Below are 10,614 nucleotides of genomic sequence, written 5' to 3'. Positions count from 1 at the left end.
AATGTTATGAGTGGAGCCTGGTCAGAGATACATCACTAGGAACATGGCCCGGAAGGTTGCATGATTGGGCCCAGTTCCTCCCTTCTTTTCTGCTTCCCGGCTGCCTTGGGTTGATGATCTGTTCCTCTGCCAGTTCCCTTTGCCACCATATTGCTTCCTTGGCACCAGTTGACCATGGACTGAAAACATGAACCAGAATAAAGTTATCCTCCTTTAAATTGCGGGTATCTGGTCTTTTGTCCCAATGGCTGGACAGTGGCTAAGACACTGGCACACATGAGCTTGACATGCATTGAATGAATAAATGGAGGAGAAGAGGAGAGTGGCTTTGAATGTGAACTCTGGAGTTAGGCAAAGTTGGGCTTAAATTTTAGTTCTGTCATCATTAGCTGCCCAACTCTAGGCAAATAATACATGTTCACAGTTCTGGTATAAGACTGGCATATAGGAGATGGCTCTGTATTAGCTGTCATTATTAAAACCTAATTTTTTTTTTCTGGTACCAGGGATTAAAGTCAGGACTTTGCACTTGCCAGGCAAGCACTTACTGAAACATAATTATTATCATTATCATTTCCTGTAACCTCATTCTCCCAAGAGAATTACTAAAATTATCATTTCTTTTAACAAATAGTCAAACTTTTCTGGAAAACACCACATCGACCCAACTCAGAATTGTGGCACATTTCTCAGCAGCCAATTTTTTTTTTGCATAAACATGTATTTATTTAAAGAATAAAGTTATTTATCACCTTTTTAGAGTCAGGCCGAAAACTACTGGCTACAGCCAGATTTCTGAATAAAATAAGAGTATCTGACCCTGAGCAAGTAGAAGTGGGGGTTAATCACTATTAGACTGTGAAAGCAGCCAGGCAAGAAGTGGCCCTCTCGACCTAAGTGCACAGGAAATGATATCAAAAGATTTTTCCTACATGTACACAAATTGCTATAGTTATAAAATAAAATACATGATGAATTTCTGATGATAGTCATTCCAAGTATTTCATCTTAGAGATGAGGACTAAATATAAGTAGACTGCATTTAGTTCCACTTGCTCAAATTCAGCAAATCTCATTTTGGGGCTAGAGAGACAGCTCAGCAGTCTAAGTGCCTGCCTGGCAAGCAAAAGGACCTGGGTTTGATCCCCAGCACTGCATGCTGTGCCAGTCCCAGAATCCCAGGCATGCTGTGCCAGGTACCAAAACTGGGTGTGGTGGTGCACACCTGTAATCCCAGTGCTAGGGAGGCTGAAACAGGAGGATCACCATGAGTCCAAGCTGCATAGCGAGACCCTGTGCCAAGTAAATAAATAAAAGATTTTAAAAATTTAAAAATCTCATTTCTTTAGCTCTAGTAAAATAACTTTTGTGAGGAAGTGTCCTACCTCTCTAAAATGGGGAAGCTGAGTCAGGCAATACTACGACTCCTCCTGGCTCACACAGTCACAGACCCGGTGACTTTGCCCATTTTAGTGTCCTTCACCTCCATTTGGGCTCCCTCCCACCCACAACTCAGTCCAACTCGTCTGACTGTAAACTATATTGTAAATCTGTCCATCTCAACAATGTCCATCATTCATTCACCTGAATTGACTCAAGAGCTTCCTAACTCCTCCACTCTAATATTCTCCAACCAATGCTGCCATCTCCAGGTGCTTTCCATCTCTAAAGGGCCCATCCTTCCTCCTCCCCTCATCTTAGTTTGCAAACTGTCTCCTCTCACTGACCCTGGGCCTTGCACTCTGCTGTGCAGATTCTCAGGGGCACTGTGGTTCTTCCCAAGTGTTGATTCCCATGAATGCCAGTTAGACTCTTGCCCTCCCATGTCACAGCAATGTGCCTTTCCCAAAGAGGCCTCTTGGACTCATCGTAAACTACAGCCCTATCATTTCACTCTGACACTTCTCAGAATCTGTAGGCACACATCCCTTTGTGAATCTCTTTGTTCATGTCTCTATCTCTTTGCATATTCTAAGGTCTACAAGGTTAAGGCTTCCATTTGATTTGTTCATTAGTACATACTCAGCACCACACAGTTCCTGCCACACCACTAGCAGTCAACACATATTAGTGAACAGAGCAATAAAAAGGATTAGCAACTCCAACTATGAATGGACAGGTGAGAATATTAGTGCTCTGCGAGGTAGGAGGGTCACCTCTAGGTCAAGGCCAGCCTGGGCTACATCGTGAGTTCAAGATCAGTTTGAACTACACAATCAGACCCTGTCTCAAAAAAAAAAATTAGTGCTCTTTTTCTTAAACCATCCTATAAAATCACTTTAAATAATATATACAATGTAATTTGAATTCATAAGGTAATAGTTTTTAAACCCAAGACACTTTTTCCATCATATTCTTAACTGTTCACATATTAATTCACTTGTAGGATCTACTAGAGAAAATATTCTGAGGCTCTGTTTATATTTTCACATGACGGATTTATGAGCAAAATAATAAAATTAATATTAAAGAGATAGATGTGTATTTTATGACCCAAACACTATGATAACAATATCATTTACCCCCAAACCTTATCCAAGTTACTTTATGCATGTGCACTTAAATACCTATCTTGTTCAATTTGAAAAACAGTAATTGAGGCCACATTTAAAAAGTTCATGGGGGCCAGGGAGATAGCTCAGTAGAATAACCTCTTGCCTGGCAAGCGCAGAGTCCTGAGTTCAATCCCCGGTACTTTCAAAAATAAATAAATAAATAAAAAAGTTCATACTTCCAATTTTCTTGCAGTTTTTAATGGAAGGGAACAGGTTATATGATCTCAAACAATGTATCTGAAAAAATACCCAAAGTTACTGTAATTTTAAATATCCACTGAGATAGATAAAATATTATTAAAATTATTATCAAGAAATAGATCAGAAGTTAATTTTTATAGTTTTCTACTTTTTAAATTCCTCTTTAAATTCTCTGACTTTCTACCACAATGAGTTAGACAATAAGAAAATTACCAACTTTTTTCATGTAAGATTGGGAATGTAGTATGACACGGAATAAAGGGCAAGTGAATCAAAGCCTAGAGACTAAGGTAGAGAAGGAAGCAAGAATTCACCTGGATGTAAGTGTTCATGCACTGGAAGATGGAGCCACAGAGTTTGGAACGGCAGTGAGGATGAATGAATAGACACACTACTATGCCTATTCTGATAGCTGAAAAGCAGACACAATAATCCCTGGCCCTAGCACCAATGAAGAATATTGTGAGGATAAATTAGGTACAGTTTTCCTTTGGAGGAAAAGCACTATATAATTTATGATATTGTTATTATAATCATTAGTCATCTTTGCCTAGATTTATGGAGTGACTCATCCTAAATTAAGCCTTTGGAACAATGAGAAGAGGGAAATTTATGAGATCTACAATGACTTCTAATCTCATAAAAGATTGTAGTACTTGATACTTGGGATGTTGAAATATCTCTACCTCTTAACAGGAGGCTACAGGGACCATCCTTTGATTCATTATTTGATAAGCCTTACAGGCCCCCAGCCTCTTGCTTCTCTGGGACTAATAATTCGGCCAGCATTTTAACAGTCACCCTGGCTGTCAATAAATTATTTTAACTTATCTTTAAAGAATCTGCTATTTCTCTTCTCTTCCTAAGAGAATAATGATTGTTACCTTTTTGTTTGCCATATTTTCTATACATTCATTTAACATATTTTGAACACCTACAATAAACAAAGCAGTGACCTAAATGTAGAGATTTAAGGGGAATAAGATTGTGCTTGCCCTCAAGGAACCTGTAATCTAATTGGGGAACATAACCAAAAGTCAGATCCGGGGAAAGGAAAAACCATCCAGAGGAATAAATTGGAAAAGGAGAAGAGAAGAGGAGGGAAGGGGAGTGGAGAGGAGCAGAGGGCAGAGATGGAGAGCAGGGGAGAGGGGAGGAGAGCGGAAAGGCAGACAAGAGGCTGGCTTTCTCACTCACAGTCTAAATGGAGACATACACCATCAGCTACAGCGCAAACAGGTTTGGAAGGTGACCATCAGCTTTCTCCTGGGGACACTAAGCTGAGCCAATCAGATATCCAGTAAGAAGCTTAAAGCATGAATCTGGGGCTTAGCGAAGAGGCCAGGACTACAGATAGAGATTTAAAATTTACCCAAAAAAAAAATTACCCAAAAAGAATCGCATGAATGGGTGAAATGAAATCTGATGATTAAAAATGAAAAAAGGAAAGAGATGACTAAAGTTCTGGAAGAAATAAACAGGGTTGGAAAGGCTAACAAACAGAACATAAACAAGGAACTGAGTAACGAATGGCAGAGAGACAGGGAGGAAGACAGGAAGCTTCCAGAGGCAGGATCAGTGCACACATGAAACGGCATCCTTGAAAGGATATTTTTCTTCTCCTCCTCTCCTCTCCTCTACTCCCCTCCACTCCCCTCTTCTCGCCTCTCCTTCTGTTCCCTCCCCTCCTCCTTTCTGTTCACTGGAGGAACAAAGAATTGGATTAGAATATCTTGAGGATGCACCTAGACAAAAGAGAAAACAATGGCTTTCAATCTTGAGTGTGCATCAGAATCAGCCAGAAGGATCATCCAAACACAAACACCTAAGCCTCACCTGGGAAGGGGTTCCAATTCTGTAGGCCTGGGAGGGGGCTTGGAAGCCATTCTGACGCTGCTTGAGGAGCCATACGGCACTGTTCCTGAGGAAGAGAAAACATCTGAACAGAGAAGCAAAGAACAAGAGAGGTCACTGGCCCTAGAAGACAGGGTCCAGAGAGGCTTACATCTCTTTTGAGAGCTAACATGCCATCACATACATCATGCTTGTTTCCAGAACCTCAGCCACTCTGTCTTAACAATAGGTGCTCGCCCCAGGACCCCTAAAGCCCAAAAGAATACCTGGACTGGAACAGCAAGGCACCTCATCCTACAGCTGGCACGCTGGGAGCAGAAGAGAGGTAGCTCTGGACCTGAGAAAATAAAGCTCAGGAGTGACCCGTCCTCAGTGCCTTCCAGGGCTTGAGCAAGGGCTGCCATGCTGTGACACTAGTTTGGGACTCAGACTAAGGGAACACTATTCTGTGTTTCAGAGGAAATTGTCAAGTTTTATAAATTATTTTAATTTTTTTATTTTAAATATTGCATGACCCAAGTGTTTAATATTTCACATTTTCTTTTTTAATCTTAAATTACTTTTTTATTTTTCTTATTCTTTCCCCTGGCCCAAAAGTATCTTTATTGCTAAGTAGTAGTTCACAAGCTTTTGCCATGGATCAGATTATCTCCAAGCACTTTCCTTTCCCTGTTCTGCTCCCAACTCCATCCCATTGTGTTATTCACTTATTCCATTCTACTGCATCCATTATTCACTACTTTTTTTTCCCAAAAATTGATTCTGCAGAAATCAAACACCCTCGTTTTTCATTTCTTGGTTGGAGTAACTTTTGTAGCAACTCAACTCGCTCATGGCTCCTAATACACTAATGCTCTGCTGACTGCATGCTGCCCAGCATTTTTATAAGTTCTGAATATAAAGCTGAATCAAAACTCATTCCTTTTCAAGATTCTCCTTTCATATATCATTTAAGGAAATTGCTCAACCATCTAGCTTGCTCCTACTTATTCCCTGACTCATTTCCTCACTGCTGAATATTCCATCATTTCCCCTACATCTATATTTTTAGTTTAAGCAAGAGTCCAGTTATCTAGAGATTTAGTTTCCCTGGGCCACTGTGGCTGTGTCTGCAGGCGATCTGGAGACACCAGGGCACAAGAACAGCTGTGCTCCGGACACTGCTCAGATTAAACCCCTTTGCTTTCTGCGTCCATCTCCTAAGTACACCTCTCCCATGACCATTTTCAGTAATAAACTTTGGAAAAAATTTTGTTCTTTAAACAGACTGCTTAGTCTCTTGCCTTGTGCCTTGTAAATACTCTAAAGCACAAACAAATGAGTAACAATGCTGAGTGAATGACACGCAGACCCTCATGCATCCCCATGCAGCTGTTCGGCCTCTGTCTCACTCGTGTTCGAGACACCCAGCATTCACTGCATGTGTCACATCCAGGCACACCTCCAAACTGTGCTAAGTGACTGTCACCTGCGCTGCTCTCACCTACTAGCTTAGCCTCCTCTCCTCCAAACTATCAGCCCTGTTCATGTGCCTGCTGTGGGTGGCCCTTCAATATGCTAGAAACATCCTGGCTCCTTTGGTGGAAACAAGACTCACACTGTCGATGTTTCTGTCCTGTTCTTGACCACACAGTGACTGCTGGCAAGCAGGGGTCATATCTCACACACAGCTACAACCTGAGCTCTGACCTCAGAGCTCACGTGGTGGTGTCTGTGATGAAGGAGGAGGACATGCCGATGTCCAGGTGAAAGAAAGGAGGGGTGACAGTGTGGACGGTTGCCCCAGGCCTGGAGAGGAGTGGAAGGGTGTGAGGTACTACAGAGAGACTGGGGGACGTGGGCAGCTCACTGGATGCAGAGCCACTAGAGGAGAAAAGTGAAGCTTGGCAGCTGCGAGGCTGGGGAGCTGGTGAGATGCCTTCCCATCTGCCACAACGATTACAGGTGCCACTGCTTTCACAGAGGCCTAGAAATGTAAATTGTCTAAACAGAACAAAAGCAGTTCTGTACCTCACAGCCTGTTCACAAGTGTTCTAAGTAGGGGCAAGTGCTCCTGGCACAGCACACTAAAAATGACTTCACTTGTTAAAATTCTAAATAATGTAATAATATACAGATGGCTAAGAAATGGAGTTCTAGAATCACACAGGTCTCAGGACGCTACCGTGCAAAGGTTCAGGCCCTCACTCTGGTTTCCCTTTCCCTTTCAGCAGGACTTTCTAGCTGCTGACCAAGTGCAATTACACGTACCCAACCCCGGAGTAAGGTTTTCCTAAGTCTTCTGAGAACAAGTATCTCAGCTCCTAATCTCAAGATGTCCTTTTCCTTTCTGGAGTAATTATCGCACCACCACCCAACTTCGCCCTCTCTGCTCTCCCTGTGTCTCTTCTCCCTGCATCCTTCCTGTTACCACTTCCTGCTGCTGCTGTTTCTTTCCTGCCCCTCCCAAACATTGTTCTATATCTGTTCCTGCTCTCTGACATGAAGGGACATGTATTCTCTGGTAACACCCATGCAGCTCCCCGTCCTCACTTTTCCTCTGAATTTTGATGAAGACAGCCTGAGCCTTCACACTTAGAATATACAACTAAGCACTGGTTCATGCTAACAGCCAAAATGGACATGCGCTGGAAGAATGTAAAAGCCCGCACCGTTCCATGCCTTTCCCTGTTCCATCTGAATAAATTCTGCATTTCCTTCCAGATCTGGCATTCAATCCATACCACTCAACACACTTTCTTGGGATCCAACCCTCAGCAAACAAACACCCCTCTTAGTTCTTATGACAGGGTCTGCATTCTCTAACCATAGAAATTAAGTGCTTAGAGCTGGGCATTCTTGTAAGCTTCTGGGAGGGAGCGAGTACTCCTCTTCTCTCTGGTGGCCTTGTCCCTACTGGACTGTGGGGCACACAGCACTGAACACAGCTAATAACCACCTGTGAGATGTCCCAGCCTGCCTTGGGGCTTCAGGCAATAACTTCGCTCCGCTTGGACTAACGTTTGGTTATGCTCCTGGGAACATTCCTTAAGAAATAGCTGTTAGTCTTGCACACAAAATTGCTTCTTTCCTCATACTGTTGACTCCAATTCTGGCAGCAGCTAGTGGGCCAAGCTCTCTGTGTTCTTGCAGTTCATGGGTAAGACAGCCCCATTATTCTTCATGTGAGAAGCCTTCACACACTCCCAGGGGCCAGTACATTAGGAGGTCATATCACCGTGTAACCAAAGCCTCTGCCTGCCCTCTGCCTTTTGTCCAAGCCCTGCCAAACCCTCAGTGGAAGCCAGGTGAGCAGCCCTGGCCAAGAGGGAGCTGGGGCCAGGGCGTGGCTGATCACTGGCGGAGCTGGGCCAGAGCTCAGTGCAGGTGCACAGCGCTGCCTTCCACAAGGCTGATTACTCTGATCACAGGAGCTTCATGCTATGGCCTGGAAACTGCCCAGGAAGAACACCCTCAGCAGTGGCATTTTTCAGATGTGGAAGCAAGGAATGAAGTCAAAGAAAAAGACAAAAACCTATGCCCAAACTTGAACGCTGGCCGTAACACAAACATCCTGCAAGACTCTGACCATTTTTCTACTCTGACTCCCTGGGAAAGGGACAGGTCTCAGAAGCACCCTTACATTAGCGCTGTTGGACATTAGTGGCCTCACACTAGCAAAAGGAGAAACTGCACTGCCATGCCCTGGCAGTGTAGAGGAGTGCTCCACAACCCAATCAACACCCTCCACGCCCGCTTTAATTTAGCCCAGGACTTTCAAATGCATAAATTCATAAGCACAACATAGAAATATGTTTGTTCAGAAAGCGTTGTGTTATACTCATTTCTTTTCTTTTTCAATTTGTTGTACTTCAGCATTTCTGCAGTCAAAGAAATCATCCTGACAAAAAGGATTTTCCTGCTTTGCTAATGTTTTGAGGTCTAGGAAATTTAATTTTAGAAAAACACAAATTTGATAAAGTGGTAAAAATATGGCGTATGGAAAGATGGATTTATAACGTCTGACAGATGTGCCCATCTTCTGCTTTCAGGTGAGAGTGTTCGCTCTCTCACAGCCTTCGAGCCTTCCACCAGTCTCACTACATGGCAGAAACTGAGGCTCCAGCCCTCCTTGTCCCCTCACTGTCTTTCATCTTCTATCATGAAAACCACCCCAATTAACAGCACTCGCAGAAAAAGAAAATGTATTTTCTGCTTATATTGGAGTAGGGCGGGAAACCTCACTTCCCTGTACAATTCTCAATTCTTTAACAAACCTTGGTTATTTCAAGTCTTCAGTTTATGAACTTTGCTTTCTTCCCTAAACATATTATTCGGTTCTTAGGCTTATTGTCCTCTTCTGTTTGTTCCACTAACCATGGCATACTTCCCTTTCAGAAACATGGCATACATACTGTCTTGCAAACACACTTGTATGTTTTCAGTATGTGGCTTTCTGACTACTATGTGAATGTTGTTGGAAAGAAATTGGATTTTCTGTGCATGCTTCTCTTGCATGCATGTTTTTGTCAAAATTTGGACATAGTAAATACAGACCTCCTCCATGTGGACTCCAATTGATTAATTAAAGGGAAGAATCATTGCTAAATTGCCAGCAGCTGTTGGCTAGAATGGATGCTGAGGAGTCATATGCCAAAAAGGCTAGCAGTGGAACAGGACCATATCTAGAAGATGTGTCGAATGTAGCAGAAAATGAGTTATTTCTATCTAATCTGAGCCTTTTTTCATTCATTCTAATATTTACAATATTTTGTGCTAAAGATGGGAGTAACACACTATTTTTGTTTTCCTTTCATTTCCCTTTTTTTCTAACCAACAGGAAAGAAATTCACTGCAAGACACACTGTTTGATACCGCAACATTTCATCAACATTGAAAGACACATCCAAGAAATGCAATTCATGTGGTACAAGTCAGTGGTCAAGACCACCAAGGAAGAAAAGGCTAAAACAACTTCAGTTTGCAAGCTAAGTTATGCCTTCAAAAGGGAATATGTGTGACCATGTGGAATTTCACATCTATCCAGAATGGCAGGCGGAAGAAACTTTCTAACAACTATCAGGAGAGGAACAAGTCAAGTAAAAGAGTCCCACCTGCAGGCATAATTAGACTGCTGAGAGGACCAGGAAGAGGACAAAGGGGAAAAAGTCAGCTACACAGGGACATTCGCAGAAGAAAGCATTCAGAATTATAGAACTGTCTAATAAGTCATGGCAGCAACAATTCCTCAAGGTAATTCTGGTCCTCTCACAAAAGTTAAAGTAAAAAATTTCTCCATCTGCACTCACCCTTGCCAGGAGCTCATAAATCTGGGGCTGCACCAGGGCTCTGACCTAACCCTGATGGAGAACTCGGCAGGGGGAACAGATATCCCCTGAGCCACTGCAGACGGCACCAGGAGCCACCTGTGAGTCACAGCCCATGGGAGGCTGGGAAACATCTGGTCAAGTTCATCTCCTGCCACTGCCATGGGTCTGACTCTGAGTTGCTTGTGTCTGTTTCAAATGTATCTCTCTTTCCAGCACAGCATCTTTAGAACATCAGGATGTTGCATAACAACTGAGTGGAATCCAAAAAGCAAGCCACACATGTAGAACTATGAGAAACCACATGTGGGAGAGTAAAAAAAATCTCAGCTTAAATATTATTTTTATTTTCAAAGAAGTAATGTGTTAGAAACCATCTTGACTGTTTGATATGGACAGAATGCTCAAGGATGTGCTATGCCTATAAACTGCTATATCAAAGGCACTTGAGGGTGTTTTAAAAATCATCCCAATAACTACCATTCACTGAGTGCCTACTAGGTGTTGGACATCTTATAAACATTATCTCTATTTATCCAATATGGTGCAAAGTGGTTATTCTTCTTCCTCTTTTTCCATTAGAAAACTAACCACTAAAACAATAAACAATTCACAAAGTTTCCACAGCTGGTAAATGAAAAAGACAGGTTTGGACATCGCTTTGTCTTCAAAGCCTTCCTCCTCCTCCTCCTCCTCCT

This window comes from Octodon degus, unplaced genomic scaffold, assembly GCF_000260255.1.
Source record: "Octodon degus isolate 3935 unplaced genomic scaffold, OctDeg1.0 scaffold00134, whole genome shotgun sequence".
NCBI lineage: Eukaryota > Metazoa > Chordata > Mammalia > Rodentia > Octodontidae > Octodon > Octodon degus.
Note: the sequence above shows the minus strand (reverse complement) of the source record.